At 48.2% G+C, this 19,375-nt stretch overlaps 1 long non-coding RNA gene across 1 annotated transcript in view; it reads left to right on the top strand.

Annotated features, from left to right (window-relative positions):
- The first annotated feature begins 736 nt into the window (after positions 1–736).
- LOC119377658 (uncharacterized) overlaps positions 737–19,375 on the top strand; it is a 54,727-nt gene continuing 36,088 nt past the window's right edge. Inside the window, exon 1 of the long non-coding RNA XR_005180843.2 lies at positions 737–850. This is a non-coding gene — a long non-coding RNA (uncharacterized LOC119377658). The remainder of the gene's footprint in view (positions 851–19,375) is intronic.

The raw sequence follows: 19,375 nt of genomic DNA, 5'->3' as shown, positions 1-19,375 counted from the left end.
AGTAATGCGTAGTACGCGAAAGGTTGCCGGTAACTGTGGCCCCTCACTGCCGTGTATGTCAGGCTCAAGATCCCAGAGGTTCGAGGAATGCGGATGTTTGATCACTCGTGCGCGAAATGGAAACGGGCGCCAGTAACTCCTTCTTCCAAGATTGCACAACAGCGAGCGCGGTAGACGGTGCAAACCCTTATCGAGTGCTCCAACTTATTCCCGTGCAAAAGAAAGTATCGCTCGCCTCCTAGCGCGCCGCCGCCGTTAAGGACGACGCCACGCAGCAACGCCGACGTTGGCCACATTTACCGGTCAGCGACAGCTCGTGCGCGGTGGAGCCGCGACCACAATCAATTGGAGCTTTTCAACGGTCAAAAAAAAAAAGATGCCGCGCCGAAGGAGGAAGCGGGGCCCCACTCTTTGTCCGGCGGCGCGTTCGCGGGCCTTCACCAACAGTATAGCTTTGATGCGCTCAAAGAGGCGAAAAGAATGCGCGCTGGGATGGCCGGGGCCGGACGGCCGACGCTTCCCTCGTTCCCCGCACGCGCTCCTCTTTTCTTCTGCGCAGCGGGACGGCGCCAATCGATTGGACGGCGCACTGCGTTTTCCCTGGGACTGACACAACGTTGGGGAGCGCGAGCTGCCGGCGCTAGTGCCCGACTCCGATAGGCAACGACGACCACGGCGCCGCGGTGCGCGAACTAGAGCAAGCTCTCTCGCGCGCGCGTCACCAGCGCTAGTTTTCTCATCAGCGCTCCGCCGGCGGGCAGCCATGTGCGTCGAGTTCGTGATCTTCGTGCGCAACCTGGGAGCCCTGGTCAGGGCCACGGTGGGTGGTCACTCCGTGGAACGGCCACAGGTACGTCACTATGTCTACACCTCGTCTACCGGCGAAGCGACCGCTGACGGCGCCGGCAAGGTGGCGTACGCCGCGCGCCCATCGGTGCGTGCGTGCGTACGTCTTGGTCTCGTTGTTACGGGCATGCATTTCAATTGAAGCAGGCCCGGCCGGCTTTCAAAATGCGAACGCTTGCAAATGTTCTGTGGTTGACCGATCGGTGTGTCACTGTCAACGAGTTGCATGCGGTCGAACTATTGCAGAATACCTCTTAACAGAAGCAGTTCCTCAAACGGCGCCCCATCGGATTGCGTAATCGGTTCCCGTGCACTGTCCTACATAAATGCGTTGACCCGTCCATCTTCTGGGCCCTGTCTGGTCCCGTTTCGCAAGCTACATGACGTCATGCGAACCGGCCACATGGCGCGTATGACGACGCGGGCGGCGTCGTGCCTGATGATCCGATGTGGAAAGAAAGAACGAGACGTTGTTAATGACTCGGGACCTCGAACCCGATCGGGGCGCCTCCGTGCGTGCATCCCGTGTAGGGAAAGCCTCCTCTTTTTCCACGAACCCGGCGCCGGCCCTAGCAAGGCCGGCGCTGTCAACTGCGTATTCGCACTCGCTGCGGCGCACTCTCTCTCCCTTTCTCTCCTTGTCTCCGGCGGTCACTTAGCAGCATAGGGAGTCCGGCGCGTCGCGACAGCGTATATCACGTCTCAATCGCCGGTTGTAACGACCTCCATGCGCGGCCCGCTTCTGCGCCGTGTTTTTCGTGATGAATGCTCTTATTTTGACAGATGTTCTTGCGCTTCCCGTTTCCGGGACCAGCCTTCGTTCCTTTTGGCGATAGGGGACGAACTGGCGATGTCTTTGTACCGATGCTTCGCGGAAGAAAGCGAACAAAGGATCTGTAAGATAACTGGACTTCGTGTCATCGCGCACGGGCGGGTGTGTGTGTGGTGTGGTGTGTGTGTGTGTGTGTTGTGTGTGTGTGTGTGTGTGTGTGTGGTGTGTGTGTGTGGTGTGTGTGTGTGTGTGCGCGCGCGCCCGCGTGCGTGGGTGGGGGGGGGGAGTTGTAGATTGCTTGACTCGAAAGAAATGCGCAGAAAGATATATTGCTGCTATCACCACGCTGTCTGTCGGTAGTCCGGTAGCCGGTGATAGGGTCATCATGGCTCATAATGAAGCAACTATCGTTTGCGGCAGGCTTGCGCAGCTCTACAGAGGCATCGTGCTTCTTCTTCGAAGTTTAGAGTTCATGATACTTTGCTGGAAAAGTCACATTGGGCGCAATACGTTGACAATACTTACTTTCGGGTGAAGTTGTTCACAATTTAATTTTTTATTAATGGAGCACGAACTTGACCAACGTCAGCAGGCCCACACATTTCTGCGCCTGTTCCGTACGTATGCGTTCCTTTTTTCTATCGCGCTGTCATGATACACGAAAGGCTTGAAAGCAAGGACATTCGTTCCGTCACTTCTTAAGGCGAAAGCTTTAGATGTCTAACCAAACGAGAAGTGACCGTCGGCGTCAACACTATTGATGAAAAAATCATTATCACGTGGTGACGTCACCCCGTGACGTCACAGGTCTCCGAAATTTGTGACATCATCATAACTCACCTAACGTGACGTTATCGCATGACACCGTCGGTTGGTCAAAGGTGGGCCGATCCAGGAGGCACTGCAAAACCACGTAAGGTGCAGAAAGCTTCCAGTGCCTGCGATCCCGGAGGCAGTGCAAAACCACGTTGGGTGCCGAAAGCTTTCAGGGAAAAAAAGATGATGGCTTTCACCTTCCAGTCGTCTTAGGCAAATGCATAAGCGATTGTCTGACATTCTTTTGCGGGGCACGTTCACTCAACGTGTGGTTTCGTCAGGAAATTCCGTGTGATGCCCGCGGTAATCCGCCGAACTCGGCTGGTGAACTATAGGCAATACTTAACCTCTTGAAAGCGAAAATTCATCGGGCTCGCTGCGAGTCGGGTATGAAACGACGTAAGACGGAAATCTACCGCAGTTAGTGCGGCAGTAGTGAACAAATTCGGTCAACGTGTGCACCGTTCTTGTGCCCGGGCGCAGTTGCGCATGCGTGGACCTGATTCCGCGAGTGCTGAGCGGTTTGTCAACGGGGCTACACGCGCTCTACGTAGCGCGTGTATACGAGCTTGCACTTCACATCAGTTCGAAGCAGTGTGCAAGACAACTGCTGCCGTGCCGAAATGCCGTGACGCCTCAGTCTGTCACTTGGCAAAGACCACGTGCGTTACTGTGCCACTTGCTAGGCGTGGACTAAGGTTTCAGGCATAGAGTTTCCTAAAATGACCTAGAGGGAACTCTGGCGCTGCGATCGTTCAGCCACCATGGGAATGATGGGTAGTACACGGATTTGCCTAGTCTTCGTGCTTGCGGGCTTCGAACGCACTTGTGGCTTTGTTTATTGCAACGTTGCTTGTTGGCGAGTTGGAACGAGTCAGTCATAACGTAGTTCAGCGCAAAAAACATTGCTACGTTTTGCTACGTTTTGGTTTTCTTTCGGATCAAAGAATGGATCGTTGTGAACTTCGTGACCAGATTTGAATCGGTGAGCCTAAAGAAGTTAAAGTGTGAAGTGAAACTGCTGATTTTTGCTGAACTTCGTTTTGCGACAAAGCGGATGCAGGCGACGCGGAGCCAAACGGAGCCGAAGGAACGAATTTAGACAAATCCGTGTACTACCCATGATTCCCATGCTGGCTGAAGCGCGATGCATTGCAGCTCCCATAGACACTAGCGCCAGAGTTCCCTCTGGTAAGTATTGTAGGAAACTCTATGGTTTCAGGCTCTGTCCTGCGTTTTATCGAAGTGCTACTCAGTTATTGCCGTTTCGCTCCTCAAACGTGTCAAGCAAGGTATCTTAAAAAAAAAGGAAAATATTGGCACTCTTAAACTAAAGCGATTCTTTGGACCTGTAGCCATCATTATCACCTGTTTCTTTGACAGAAAAAGGGCGAGCCGCAATCTGTGCAATAGGGTGTTAACTGTAGTCGAGTGTAAACCGACGTGGCCGAGCCAGTCACAACTCTTTTGCTTAGAGCACTTGACGCCAGGGGCGTAGCCAGAAATTTTTTCCGGGGGGGGGGGGGGGGTTCAACCATACTTGTGTATGTTCCTGCGTGCGTTTGTGTGTGTGCGTGTATATATTCGCAAGCAAAACTGAAAATTTTCGGGGGGGGGGGGGGGTTGAACCGCCCCAACTCCCCCCTTGGCTACGGCCCTGTTTGACGCATACCTCATGTAGGCGTACACAATTCATTCGTATATAGTTCTTCTATAAGCCACAGTGTCTGGAGCGCTAGCAAAGAACGACATTCTACAGCGGTTCACAACACGATAACCACTCCAAAGTTAGTTAAATATTTCCACAGGGACCTTATGATTTCGTTCGCAGTTTCAGTGAAGTGACAGCGTTATGTTTAGGCAGTTACGATTAAAGCATAAGCCAATTTTTAGTGGCGACGAGTGACACTCCTGATTCTCTTCCAAGTACTTCAGTCGATCCCTTACTTCCGGTTTTCCGCATATTCAGACAGCTTGCCTAAAAAATTAATCTGGCACGAACTCGGTGGTTCCGGGTCAAATTAAGAGTTTTGTTAGATACTTGCGATACCGGAGCGTAGTTTAATTTACTTAATGTAAGGGTCAGTAAACTAATAAATGAAAATAGTTGAATGAGTTCACTGAAATAGCAGACGGTTTTCTTGTCAGCAGCTGGTATCGTTGCGCCACCTGGCGGAGCACACCTCGACCACGCGCTTCTTTATACGTGGCCTCCGAGATCCGCTTCGGCACTGCGACGAAACACAAAGTTAACCCAAGGAACACACCTGGGCACATGAACGACCGACGTGCGATTGCCACTAACAAACACCTAAGTGAATGATTAGGGCCAATGCCATGTTTTTTTTATCAATTTATCATTCGCTCATCCTGACTGCCCACATAATCGAGCAAAAATATGCTCGCATTAAAAGTGCCACTACACAGCAACCTTACCCAGATGCGAAACACACATCTGAAGCACTACCTTTCAGCGTGTATTTAATAAAACCATGCCGCGCGCTTCTTACAGCATTAATGAAACGCTGAACAAGGCTCTAAGAAATGTTCCGTTCAGTTTTGTTAAGCATCTGTGAATACACAGAGAATACAATACAAAAAATTGGCCGCGTATCTGCGTGCTTCGCTGCAAATGTCGTGTAAGACGATAGAAAGGCGCTGTGTGAGATGGACGCCATCTGACAATACGTCGGGAAACATGAGTGCTGTGTTGCGTGCTGGTAGTCCCGGCGCAGCAGCAGGCGAAGACCGGCGGTGACCAACGCGACCGGCGGGGACGCCAGCCAGCCCGAAAACGCGGTTTGGCGCGAAGCGCTGAAGCAGAGAAACGTCCGCACTCAACGAGTACTCTCCACACACTGTTTTATTTACATGTCGCCTGGGTAAAACAGGAACGCCAGAGCGGCGCCCACAACCGGCAGCCTGAAGGCCGCCCACAACGCTGCTTTTTCATTTTTTAAATATTTTTTTCACCTTCTTGGCCTTCTCAAAACTAAAGTTTTTCAACACCAACCCATGGCATTCGTACAGTGCAATACAGAACCGAACCGAAACACAACAATGAGCTCGTGCGAAGGGCACGGAGGAAGGCAAATTTCAGCGCAGTCGCATTTTCAGCTTTGTTGAAACAGCGCTCACTAGACGACGACGAAGTAAAAGAAGGCACACGACAGGCAGCGCGTGTCCTGTGCCTTCTTTTACTTCGTCGTCGTCTATACTCGCCGACAACTTTCTTGGCAATGAAGCGAAGGCTACAGAGCCACAATGCACGTATCCTACCGCCAAGGAATGTAGTCCCAAAATTGCGTCCGTATTTTCTACGTGAGATTATAAAATACTCTTTCATTTTCTACATATAGCTTCTTGAGACGGAACGCAGCGCACACAAGCGAGATATTTGCATTTCTTTTACTTTATACGTTGTCACTTTGAGTTTTTGCGTGCGTGAAAAAGTCGCGCCTTTACCCGTACGTTAGACGCTAAGCAGCGTTTGCATCGAAATGCAACGCTAGCCATCACTTTCCACGGCGTTACGAGACGCGCGCCAAACCGGACTACTTCGCGTAGCACTACATGTGCAGACGCTCCGCCCCTGCTTTCCCTTCATTGCCAAGAAAAGTTGTCCGCGAGTATAGTGAGCGCTGTTTCAACAAAGATGAACGCATACCAACTCGTTCAAGCTTCCATTCTTATGCATTTTCAGCGCAGCTTAACAAACTAGGGTCCTTAAAATTACGTATGTATGCATTTTCTAATAAAGGAACACGCCACCTAATACTTACCTAGTGATGTTGCACCTCAGATATGCATGATATTTACTTTTTGATCGACAACGTTCACAAGTATGAACAGCCATACCAGTTCAAGACGGCTGGCCCTTGGGCAAGTGGTTCAACTTTGGCCGAGTGGCTGAATCGAGGGACGTGCCGACAAACAGAAAGACAGAAAGACAGACCAAAATTTCTGCGTTTAAGTTCCCCAAGAAAGACTATCGTCTTTAATAATTCAGTGATACTTGCTGCTGGGCTGTAGTTGGTACATGCTCACTGGAATACACAAGACCAGAAGGCGAATCCGGGCAAGTTGGTGGAGGTTCGTTTTTATTACAGCGCTAAACCGACGAGGACGAAGTTCAGGAAGGTGACGACACGAGCGCCGAGTCGCAACTGCAGTTTATCAGAAGAAACGACACGAATAAATACAAAGACCAACCACGCCTCAACGGAGCACTGCAAAGATTGTGGGTGTGAACCGATTGAGGGAAATCGATTGTTTGTTCCGGCATAAACATCAAAAACACGAGGGACATAGCGGAAGATATGCACATTATTCGAAGGGGAGAGGTGCATAAGCCATCCGTCTGTTGCCCTCAGCGAAAAGGAGGTGCTATTTCTAAATTTTATCATGTCGTCTTGATTAACGTGGAAAAAGGTTCATTGCACCTTTATGTCTGTTAGTTTTACTTGTCTTTGTTTCTGGACGCGCGTGAATGCTCCACGTGTTCTGGCATATTTACATCAGTCGGATGTAACTCGCGGTCGCTCCGTTGAGGCATGATTGGCCTTTGTATTTATTCGTGTCGTTTCTTGTAATAAACTGTAAATGTGAGTCAGCGCTCGTGTCGTTACCTTCCTTGAACATCGTCCTCGTCTCTTTAGCGCTGTACGCTGTTCAAGAATGAATACGTAGATGCGTAACCACCACACAAGGATGGTTTCTGTCTCGCTCCCTTCTGTGGTGGCTACGCTTGTTGTGTATGCCGGTATATTACACATATTATAGCGTTTTTAATTATTTGATTGTATATGAAAATGAAGACTTAACTTTGAATTCACTCCAATGTATATCACGCGTCGTACTGAACATTGACATATCAGTTTTTGGCGCACCATTTAAGGATAACAGTTCACCTCTTGACATTGCCAGCATTATTAGATCAGCTTATATGCGATTGCGTCGCAAACCTAACCTAAATTAGTTGTCAGTGACGAATAGTTAGTTTCCATACACTGCTCGATACATTAGGGAGTTCTCGTATAGGGGCCCCAAACCACTTTGCGTGTGCTCGCTTTGAATCGAGCAGAAGCTAAGAGTTTTCGAATATGGTCTGCGGCGCTTTTGACAGTCCCCCTATTCTAGGTCACACTAGTCTTAGCCAAGAGCTGTCGCTTCAGTGGGTGCCGTCATGTTTGTTTCGCGCAAAGTTTTTGGGGCCTTTGGGGCTCCCGCTAAATTCGAGAAATAGCGCCCCGAACGCAAAACCCAAACGCTGCTTGGCTTTCGCGCATGCGCAGTGGCCTCGACACTAATTCTTTGGGGCCCCAAAATGATTGGGGCCCCTATTCGAAAACTCCCTATTAATTCTATACACCTTGCTACTTAACTAAGTGTTGTTTGCACAGATGTTTAAACCATCGTATACGTGTAGTTTTATACGTTTTTGTTTCCACAAACGTATGTCATGTATTGTGTTATTGTTCCTGCGAAAGAGTTCCTGTGATATTTTTTTCCATATTTCTTGTATAACTACTGGCCCAGTCAATCGTTGATGGTGTAGCCGCCCTGTCCAGATGCTTAGTTTAGCAGATCCTGCGCGATGTTCCTTCTTTTCCAACGAAGGAAAAATAAAGCTGGTTTTGTTTGGCTGTTATTTCAAATGCTCTATACGCGTGAGGTAGCTGACGTTTTTTAATAAAGACATTCAATAAAGACGCGTCAACGTTAGGCGGCTTACTGTTTGTTTTAGCATCAGCAAAGCAATTCATTAGTAAGCTGATCTGACCACGTTGAAATTTCCTTCAAACGGTGGGCCGGTATGCCACAACACGCTTTGCTCCTTTGCAAAAATCTGGTGAAGTGGTGTTCCTACGTTTCACTGCATGAAGCCATTGTAAGGCCCCCATCTGCAACAAGCTTTCAGTTGTGTCTCTAGCTAGTTCCAAGTTTCAAGTTTAGCTCCTAACTAAGCTAGCTCTGAACTTGAACCATGTGTCCATTTCTGAAAAGAAGTTACATGATCAAACGGTGTACACGTCTGCTCTTCTATTCACAGGGCCTACACCCTGCCTTTGCACGTCACTGTCGTTGTAAACATTATTTTGTTATCACATGGTACGTGCTACTTGAAGGTCGCTTTTGCTAGGATAGTTGCCATTCTTGTTTATAGCGAAATTTTTAAATTCGAACACCCCAAAGCCTTCACTTCAAACATTTTGGATGCCCCATTAGGCGTTTGTCGTTTTTGAGGGTCCTTGTTATGCAGTTTTGTTAGGCACAAAACTCAGGACTCCTCAGGGATGCACTCCTGCGAAAACTACTTGCATGTATTAGAAACGAACTGAAAGTTAAAATCTGAATTTCACTTGCGCTAATCCTTCACGTGTGTGTCAATGTTGCCTGCAATAATGAGTCTATCTCTATCTATCTCTACTTCTATCTATCTATCTATCTATCTATCTATCTATCTATCTATCTATCTTATCTATCTATCTATCTATCTATCTATCTATCTATCTATCTATCTATCTATCTATTTGCATTATGCATGCATGCATGTATGTATGTATGTTACGTACGTACGTACGTACTTAAGTATGTATGTATGTATGTACGTATCGTACGTACGTACGTATGTATGTATTAATGGATGTATGTATGTATGTATGTATGTAATGTATGTATGTATGTATGTAGTGTATGTATGTTAACATGTATGTATGTCTCTTTCCCCCTCTCATCCTGTTGTCAGTCTGTCGCGTGCATTGCAGGACAAGCCGACCCAGCTCCCTGTAATACCTCTCCCTGTAATAACTTTCGTCGCAGATTCTAAATAAGGGGATCCCCTGTAGCTCTCGCTGTGCTGCCGTATCTCTCACAATTTGCGCAACGCCACGGTCTTCGCGCGAGGATTAGGAGTAGCTGACCTTGGAAGCTTTTTTTTTTCTTTTGACCGCGGACTTTTGGCCCTGGGGCTGACCCTGCGTTTGCTCGTCACGGTACTCGCAGCCGGTCGATGAAGCCTCAATGTGTGTGCCATACAGCGAGGTAGCGTGCATTACGCCTCTAAGGAACCCGTGATGACTTACCTCACGCAAGTGGCTTCGTAATATCTTTCGTGTTCTTTTTTTTTTTTCTTTCTTTTTCCTTTTTGTGCGTGTGTCGTGACACATAATCTGCTCGTACATCCAGGGCATTACGTGCTTCGGCACTGTCGTCCATTCCGCCGAGCTTCGAAGGTCTGCAGCTTGAAACAAAGTGTGGCCGCGTTTAGTTTTCTTTTTTTTTTCTTAATTATGTCCATGAAAATGAGTCCACGTTTAAAGCTATGCATGAAAGAGGGCTCTGCTATAAAGGGGCCAATTAGCGCTCTGCAACGGCGTCTTCCGGGGTTGGCTTGCGGAGGCATGTGGAGAATTAAGCGTTTCACCCTTAATGATTTTCTGTTTCTAATCACCTCACTTCTTTCTACTTTGGCGCTTGTCTCGGTGCCATCATTTAACACTAATGAAACAGTGTAGAAAAACACAGAACAACGAAACGGAACTGGTGCAAACTTAACCCTGATATTAGGAAGCAAAGAAAAAGAAGAACATGCGAGAGAATTTAGAAGCGCAACACCCAGTCACATTCCACTTATTCAGCAGGTCACATGGTTTCACGCAGGGAACGCCGCTCGTAACTTATAATTATATAGGAGAGAAAGCGAGAAAAATCAACGTTTATCTTCATCATAAAACTATAGCATAATATCGGTGGTTTTACGTGCCAAAACCACGATATGATTGTGAGGCACGCCGTAGTGGAGGGCTCCGGAAATTTTGACCATCTGGTGTTCTTTAACGCGCACTGACATAGACAGTACACGGCCCTGTGCATTGACATCGCACAGTACATCCAAAAAAGGATTGAGGAACCCTGATCGCTGGAATGTTGCTGGTCGTCCCTCCAGTTACGAAGATTGGATTCTACGTTTAATCCGTCCCACGATTCTAAATCAACTTGTTTTAAAGAGCTGCGCCGATTCGCTAATTATACCCATTACCGTTTCACGAAATTATTTCCTATAAACTTAATAACCTTGTTCCGCATGCCTTCATTCAAATAGTTCTTTTCCGCTGTATCTTCGGTCGTTTGCAAGAAAAAATTGCTCCTTTCCCATAGTTGTTAAATTTTCTTTGTTTTATATGTATAAATGTCTCCCTGACAAACGTGCCTTACTTTCTTGCGCAGTATATTGCATAATTATCAACTTTGCTCAATTTTATTCAAATGCGCCGTCTGCCCTGTCAATCTGCTGTCCAGTAAGTGGACGGCAGCCACCTTTTCGAGCTTCTCAGTGCATCATATTTAATGTAGCAGCTCTTTTCTTTGCTTTTCCTCCGAAAAATTTTGATATATCTTCAAATTCAGTCGATGCAAGCGTATGCTCTGTGCATCTCTACTTGAACAACGCCGTCACGTCCCGAAGAAATGCGCCCACGCCCACGCGCTACAGTGTCCTCTCCTGCCCCATATCTGCTGCTGTTGCTTTCTCTATCGAGACTGCACTGCTGCTTCCTGATCAAATTGAGACGAATGTATGTCCGCGATTCGTGTAGTCTCAGTTTCAGCATGTCCGAAAGCCGCTTGGTTTTCTCTCTTACATTTCTTCTCTGCCTTCAATTTGTTTCCTAGTCGAACAGTGCGAGAAACGTGTCGTTGAAGCGACTGTTGCGTTTTTTTTCTTTTGCTGCGCAGGACGCATCGATTTTTGTACTCTCCACACTCTTCTCTCTCTCTCTCTCTCTCTTTCTTTCTCTCTCTCTCTCTCGCCTTCTCGTAGTATATGGTTTCTGATACGGCCTTCGTTTAGTGGCCTCCTTCACCTTCTCCACCCATCGTCTTCGTCCTCCGAAGAGGAGGCCCGTTAAACGAGGCTATCTGTAAACGCCATCTTCATGTCGAGCTTTCCATAGTCGCCAGGCACTGATCTAAGAAAACAATAGGAAGTAGAAAGAAATGAAAAGAGCGAGAGCTATTCATCTCGAGCGTTTAGTTTGGCAGCTATCGGACGCGTCTGGCGCTCTTTTTTTTTTTTCTTGCAGCTTGAAACACGAGTATGTGAAGAACGAAGCTTCCTTCGATCCTTTCGGAAGCAATCTATTATTAAGTCAATTTAAGGAAGCTCTCGTCCTTGAAGCAACCTCGAAATAGGGTCAGGGAAGTTTTTGTTATGGTGTTACTGTTCTTTCGCACGATCGCAGCTTTCGCCATGCTGTGTATACACGTCGAAAAATCGCAGCGGACGCGTCTGAATTGACCGTTATAAAACGAATCGACCGGCGTTGTTCGCATTCCTGCAGGGAGCTCTGCGAAAGAGAACAAGCTGAATATAACGAACTTTTATGTTATGTGTGAACCTTTAAGCGCGTCAATACTTGTTTTTTGTCAGCTTTGGCGTTGCATGGACACATTTTTGTATTAAAGAACTTGGACTGAGTCCGTGATTGTTGTACTATGTGCCTTTGTGTAGCTTTATGTTTGTTCTCTACTTTGCGACGGCAACTACTCTGCAAGGGAAGACGAGTAGCCGACTGCTGTGCCTGCCGGCTGCGGAAATTATCTGGGCACGTTGCTGCTGCGCAGACGCGCCGCGCTGAATCTCACGTGAACCTGCACCTGCGTGCATATGTATTGCCGTCTAGAAGTGAAATTGAGAGCATGAAAGAATCTCGTAGCGTAGGGACTGAACATGGCGAAACATTTTGTAGCGAAAGATTTAGTTGCAAGGCTCGCACATGGAGACTTATTGATAACGAGATGAAAATGCGATTGCATTTTATTTCCAGTGCCTCTTCAGTTACCGTATTTTGGCGATATTGTGATTGCATTCTTTTTTCATTTGTACCCCCCTCCCACACCTATGTAATGCCGTTCGGGCCCTTAGGGTATCCCATTGAGTAAATAAATAAATAAGTGAATAAATATATAAATGGCTGCTCGAGGCGCTGTAATTATACGTCCCCGTGGTTACAGTCCAGTATCAGCAACTCTTTTTTGCCACTGATTTGCTGCAGTATTTTTACTTGGTTTCAATATAGCAAAAACTAAGTATATTGATTGATTGATTGATTGATTGATGATTGATTGATTGATTGATTGAGTGATTGATTGATTGATTGATTGATTGATTGATGATTGATGATTGATTGATTGATTGATTGATTCCGCTGTGCGCATCGCTCCTCAGGACTAGCTTCACAGTGCGCACCCAGATATCGCGCAGCCTTCATCGCTTTCCTCTTCCACGCACTTTTCTTTCATTCCTTACTTTCTTTTCCTTATTTTTTTTATTCAGCTTGTTCCCTTTCACCCAGCGCCACATATACCCTCTCTCCTGTTTTCCCTTTCTTCCAGCTCTTCTCTTTTTTCTTTTTTTTTTTTACAGCTGACTGTCTTTTGTAGAGGTCGTCTGCGCTATTCTAGGTACATCCGCGCACACAGTGGTAGGCAGCCTCTACGCCTTTTCGACCTCCAATTCTCGCTCAGGGCACCTATCCCACCAATTGCTTGTAAGTACATTCGCTCGCCCACTTGACTATCTCCCTTCCTCTGGATGCTTCCCTGGTTAGTCTATTTGACCAAGGACTTAACTCAAAGAAACGATAACGCCTCCACAGAAATTCTGTCCGAACATCTGGTGGGAGAGTCGGGGGTCGACAGCGTACAAAGTGCCCTTCCTTGAAATCAAAGCCTTTCGTAAAGATAAATAAAGTAAGACAAACTCGGTGGCGCACCGCATTTCGACTCTACTTAGTACGGGGCCCGTTTGTGGTCCAGTATGTTCTAAACCCGATTCCGTGGCACCTAAGCGCAGCCAGGCCGTATCGCCTCGTCCAATTGGCTTTCCTTTCTCTCTGTTCCCAAATACCAGAACGATCTACAATGTACATGAAAAGAGCAGGCGAACGAAGTTAGCTTTCTTTTGGCATAGTTGTTTTCTAAACATACGCTGACTCGTACTGCTGTTGCCGTGCGGGTAGCACGGCAAAAACGTGTGCCTCCCTTGGACAAATGAAATGCCATTTCAGAGAAGTACCCTTACCGGTGATAGCCGTACGTGTGCCCGTAAGAAGTCCACCGAGGAAACAGCGTTACTTTAAGTTCGTGTTAGAAATGTTGTGGAAAAAAAAGAAAATTAAGTGAGACGCTTGGAATGCAGGTATGTTTTTGTTTGGGATTTGACCTAGTGACTTAGTTGAACGACAACACCGCCATTATTTTTCGTCGTGCAGTTCCCTTTCTCTCTCACTTTCTGTAGTGCGACATGTGGTTCCTTCCGTTCTCCACTTTCCCAACGATCGTTTTTTTTTTTTTTCATGCGAAGCTTCTTGTGAGGTACAGGTGTTGTTATGAAAAAATCCGTGAACAGGGGGTGGGTGCTCGAGCGATGTTTCGACAAGTGACTGTCTCTTCAAGGCTGGAACTGCTCGAGCCGACGTTTCGACAAGTGGACTTGTCTTCTTGAAGGCTAGAACTTCAATTTCTAGCCTTGAAGAAGACAAGTCCACTTGTCGAAACGTCGGCTCGAGCACCCACCCCCTGTTCACGGATTTTTCATCGCAAGCTTCCATCTTCCACTTCCTGCCGTTTTTCGTGGTGGCGGCGGCGGCGGCGTTGTACGCGAAAACCCGCCGCCGGCGTGCCTAAAGAAATTCGGCGCCGGTTACATGCCCATTTGTACGTGCTGTTTTCAAATAACAAATGCCTTCTCGATCGTGGACGATGTCGGCGATCAACCGTGTCTGATACGGCATTCTGATCTTTGCCACTTTTCATTGCTGCGTGGACATGAACGCATGACCATCGTTGTTGGCTGTAGCAACTGAAGTGCTGCGCTGCTGAGCTCGTCGGTGAAGCTCCGATTCCCGGCATAGATGAAGGAAAGGTTGGGAGGGGCATTGCGCAATGCGATAGATAAAGAAAAAAGTGGTAGGCCAGGCACACACAGGCCAAGCTTCGCATACCCACATACCCACAAGGGCGCCTGATTTTTTTTCCAATGGCGGTAAATCGGGCTAGTTGGTTGTTCATGATCGTAAAATAACAGCGCAAAAAAGACGGACGAACACACAGAGACATACGAGCGCTGGGAAGGGCTCCTGAATTATTCCCCTTAATTTTACTCCTCCCCAAGTTCAGCGTAGCAAAGAGGACGCTTCACTATACTTATCAACTGATGGCAGCTGCGTAGCGGGGGGGGGGGGGGGGGCACACCGGGCCCGTGCCCCCCCCCCCCCGGAGTTGTATTTTTTGTCATGGTATACACAGCAGAAAATGACCCTAGACCACATCTGCCTGCCCTACCTCCACTTCAGGTCATGGAGGTGCCCCTCCCCGAAAACATTTCTGCCTACGCCCCTGACTGATGAGCGGGTGTGTGTGCGTGCGTGATATGCTTACCTTTCTTGCACTCAACCGCAATGACAATGGCAGGTGAAGCTTGGCGCGGGCGGCCCTGACCTATCAGCTTTTCTTTCTTTCTTTACCATTGCGCAATGCTCCCTCTTAGCATAGACGTTCCGTTTTATTCAGCGCCTCCTCTGTTTTTTTCGATGCCAGCCAGATGCGCCCACTCCAACCGTTCACTACCCTCCCCCGTCGGCTAGCCTTCGCGCCTGCTTTGCGTTCATGGGGGAGAGTACTCTTTAGGTGGTGCCTCAGGTCGGAAGCCAGAGGAGGCAATGTTTCGTTCGGTTGTGTTTCTATCCGGGGGGCGGCGTCTTGCATCCCTCATGATTGAAGCCTCTGAATGCAATAAAGGTAACGCCATCTATCGTAACAGCGCCTGTCTTCTCCTGCGCTTTTCCCCGACGTTCGGTTCCCCTATTGGCCGAACGCCGTCACGTGCCCATCGCTTGTGTTTTTTTTGCTCGACTTTCATTGCGGTGCCAAACAGGGTTAGCTGCGCACGTTGGCACCCCGTGTCGCGCCTCTTTCTTGCACCTTGATGGCATGGCTTTAGTCGTTTTGTGCTTGCGATGCCGTGCTGCTGCGCTTTCGGGTGCAGCACACGTGAAACTGACGGCAAGCGACTTATCCGGATTTCGTCTGAGAAGCTAGCTGTGGCATGGAGGAGGATCTGGCCTCATAGAACAAGCTGGGCTGGCTTCAAACAGACACAAGCCGCGCCTCAGAAAGAGAATTTATTTAATTATATTTGTTATTTCTTTAGTGCGCACCAGCTGTGGGTGAGGAGGGTTTTCTGGTGAGCGCGATCATGTTTTTTTTTTTTTCCGCGGCGGTGGGTTTTCGGTACATCACCAGCTTCGCAAGTCAGTCGGTACAAGCTTCGCTTGAAAAGGTTGCCGCAGAAGAGCCTTTTCCATTATGCGGAATAAGGTTGCCCTCCTAAACCTCCCTTGCTTCCGGCGACGCATTCCAGCATTCGTCTTTCGTAAATCGTGTCTCTTCTGTGCACGACTTTTTGAAACGAAACCTTCTGTTTATCTTCCCCGTGTTCCGGCGTTCGTCGACGCTTTCGCGCCGGTTATGTATATGACGTAGCGTATGACGTAGTCTATGACTTACATTGCGCGTTGTAGGAGAAGCAAGCCTTGGCGTGTAGCCAGCAGATTTTCAGCACCTTTCTTCCTGTGTTTAGGCAACTATTTGAAATAAATAATCTTCTAAGCTATCCACGATATGAGGAGAGGTAACCTAGAACTTTATGTGCCTCCCGTTTCTGAAAGCGTAAAAAACTAGGAGGACGCTTGAGCTTCGCCTTCAAGAGTATAGAACGCGATAGCGTAATCGGGGTCCGTGCGCATCGCCTTCTGATCGGCTTCGGTACTCGGTGCATGCCTCAACCGTGCCGTACGGAAACGAACGACTGTGCGCGTAACATTGGCCATTTGAAACTATCCTGGAACGCCTACTGCAAGTACAATTGTTGTGCGCCCACTACGCTATAATTCTTCCTTTTGCGAAATAACGAAGAGCCCACTACGCGTCCGTAAGGCAACACGGCTTTGTAATGGGTCGGCCTTTAAAACACCCACTCGTTGCGCAATTCACATGTTTTGACGCCTCGCGTGATTCTACGCTTCAGGCACGCAATATTACACGCGTTAGAGACTCCTTCCACTACACGACATTCGTATAGTGTTCTTTTTTTTTTTTTAAGCAGCTTCAAGCAATAGCATAGTTCTGTGGTAAAACACCTGCTTGCCACGCAGACGGCCTGGATTCGATTCCCGCTCGAACTGAAGTTTTTATTGTTTTTTTTTTATTTGCATCTTTCTCGATTTGTCTGTCACGGACAAGATGATGATTTTTCGCTCACAACCAATGACGCCGACACCGAAATTTCTGTGAAACGAGCTCGCGAAACGAACCTGCGAAACTGTTGCGAAACTGTTTCTGTTTAGAAAAGATTATTTACACTATGTACAGAGCATAAATTATGCGTGACATATCAGTGTTCAGGAGTACATTCACATTTTCACCATTGTACATCGCAAGAACTAACACTTTCGCATAGGGCGAACGGCATAGGTCTGATCAACATAACAAAAACGCACATAGCTCACTATTGACACAATAGGGAATAGGGTAAATAGGTAGATGTACATACTCTTCCATCGCGTACATCAACTTGTCGGCAGATTCACCAGGACATGAGATGCCAAGGTTGCGAACACAGATCGAAAGGGCGAGGAGACAAGCACATCAACTCCGACCCGACGGTGCGGCCTAGCACCATGTCGCCCGAAAATAAGTTGGACCCGTTCATGCTCAACGCCGACAAAAGAGCATGACCAATGGCGCAGGAACTCGCGCTCCCCCAAGAAGAAAAGCTCCTCAGGGAGGAACGCGAGGATCTCACGCCTCATGCGCCCCAATATCGGCCATAAGGCACGTCGACAGCAATTCCCAGCGACGTCTTCGCAGCGGTTGCGCCAAAGGCTGAACAGGCCAGCAACTAGTAAGAGTGCCGCGAAGCGCCCTCGTGGGAACCGGCCGCCGGACACGAACCCTCGGACGAAAACCAGCATGGACCGCACGCCAAAGAAGTCGGGCGACCACGCATTGGATCGTCGCATGTCGGTTGGTCTCAACCATGACGCAGTTGGGGCAAGTGGAGGTGCGTACCACCTGCCATCGTTGAAGCCGATCTCGATTGGGGAGTAAGCCCAGCCCCACCGCCAAACGAAGTCAACCCGGCAACGCCGCTGCGGCCATGTGCTTCCACGGGCGACTCATTACCGCATGCCGGTGTCGGGGTACCAAAGGCTGCACAAGGGCGGCCATTGTGTCCACCACTTACGCTTCGGCTACATCGATCTCGGGGCATGTAGTCTCTAGACGTCGGTGGAAGGCTAGGAGGGCACGGTACACAGTCGGTAAATGGGAGGACTCGGACCTCACTTGATAGGACCAGCGGGCACTAGGACACGTAGGGATGGGCCTAGGTTGTAACGCGCGAGTGTCTGCGCTGGCGTATCATCATTGTTTGAAACGCGCAATAAAGTGCGGAGGGACAGGATGGAAGCCGTAACGGCCACGTCGGGGAACGCGAAGCCTCCTCGGCCGCGCGGTTGCGCTATCGATTAAGCCAACGCAAAGCTTTGCGTTGGCTCATCGCGCAAGTGCGCATGCGTCGCACGCTAACCGCTTGCTCGAAAACTACCTAATAATTCCGTACCACCAGACCAAGAAAACGAGGCGATTAAACGCGGAACTTTCTGTGAAACGCGGAGCGGGGATTTGACGGTGTGACGTAAGCACGTAAGCACCAAAATTTGCCGAGGTAGATCGATTGCGGCAAGTACCGGCGTTCTGTTTAGAAAACGTTTATTTCATCGTAGGACGTTACGAACATTTAGAAACAGTGTCCGTACAACAAGAACATTAACATACACAAATGACGAAACACAATACACATAAAACGTTTAAACAGAAATGTCGAAATATTGTAGCAAAACAGCCATTTGGGCTAGTTTGTCCTTGTTCCCATAGTGCGCCTATTTGCTTCAAGAAATGTCGAAGTTCACAGTGTGTCCTAATGCATGCTACTAAGAACTAGCATGCGCACACTTATCACAATATAGACAATGTACATGACTATGTATATACACAGTACAGATTACTTGCTGAACATGCCAGCAAATATGTACAGCATTATGTACAGCATATTTTATGGTATATGTAATTTACATAATTTACAGTTTGAGCATGAAATGTGTATATACAAGAACCTGCATGGCTACGGGGATATGCATACACAGAAATAATAAATACAAACAGATTTTATGCAATATTATTCACTGTGTGATAACCTAGCTACAAGAACCAGGTCAGATGAAAAGCTAGCCGCACACGTCCATTAACTACCGACAGGAAGCGGCACGACCACTGCCGTAGAAATTCCTCTTCCCCAAGGAAGAACAATTCCTCCGACAAAAAGGACAGCAGTTCCGAGTAAAACCGTTCCAAAATTGGAAACAGAGCACGACGACGGTGACCGGCTGCAACAGCTTCGCACCTGTTACGCCACAAACAAAAAGCCCCCGCAGCAATTAGAAGGCGCGCAAAGCGACTACGCGAGCAACGACCAGATGTGACAAAACGATTAACTCCTAGGCCACGGAAACCAGTGTTAACGGCTCGCCAAAATACCCGTGCAATTACACATTGCTGCAGCACATGCTGGTTAGAAAGAGAATAATAATAAAAGAAAGGCGGGGAGGTTAACCAGGGCTGAGCCCGGTAGGCTACCCTGCACTGGGGGAGGGGGGAGGGGGAAGGAAAGATAGAGAGGAGGAGAGAAAAGTCACTCTTTCAGCCGGCGTAAGAGTTCTGCGTTTGACATCACAAACGGCGAATCAGTCCGGTGTCCTTAAGAAAACGCAACTCTTGTAGCGGACAGTTCGGACAAGTGGAAGATGGCACCATGCCCCA

This window comes from Rhipicephalus sanguineus, unplaced genomic scaffold (genome assembly GCF_013339695.2).
Source record: "Rhipicephalus sanguineus isolate Rsan-2018 unplaced genomic scaffold, BIME_Rsan_1.4 Seq533, whole genome shotgun sequence".
NCBI lineage: Eukaryota > Metazoa > Arthropoda > Arachnida > Ixodida > Ixodidae > Rhipicephalus > Rhipicephalus sanguineus.
This window is presented reverse-complemented; position numbering and strand designations above follow the sequence as displayed.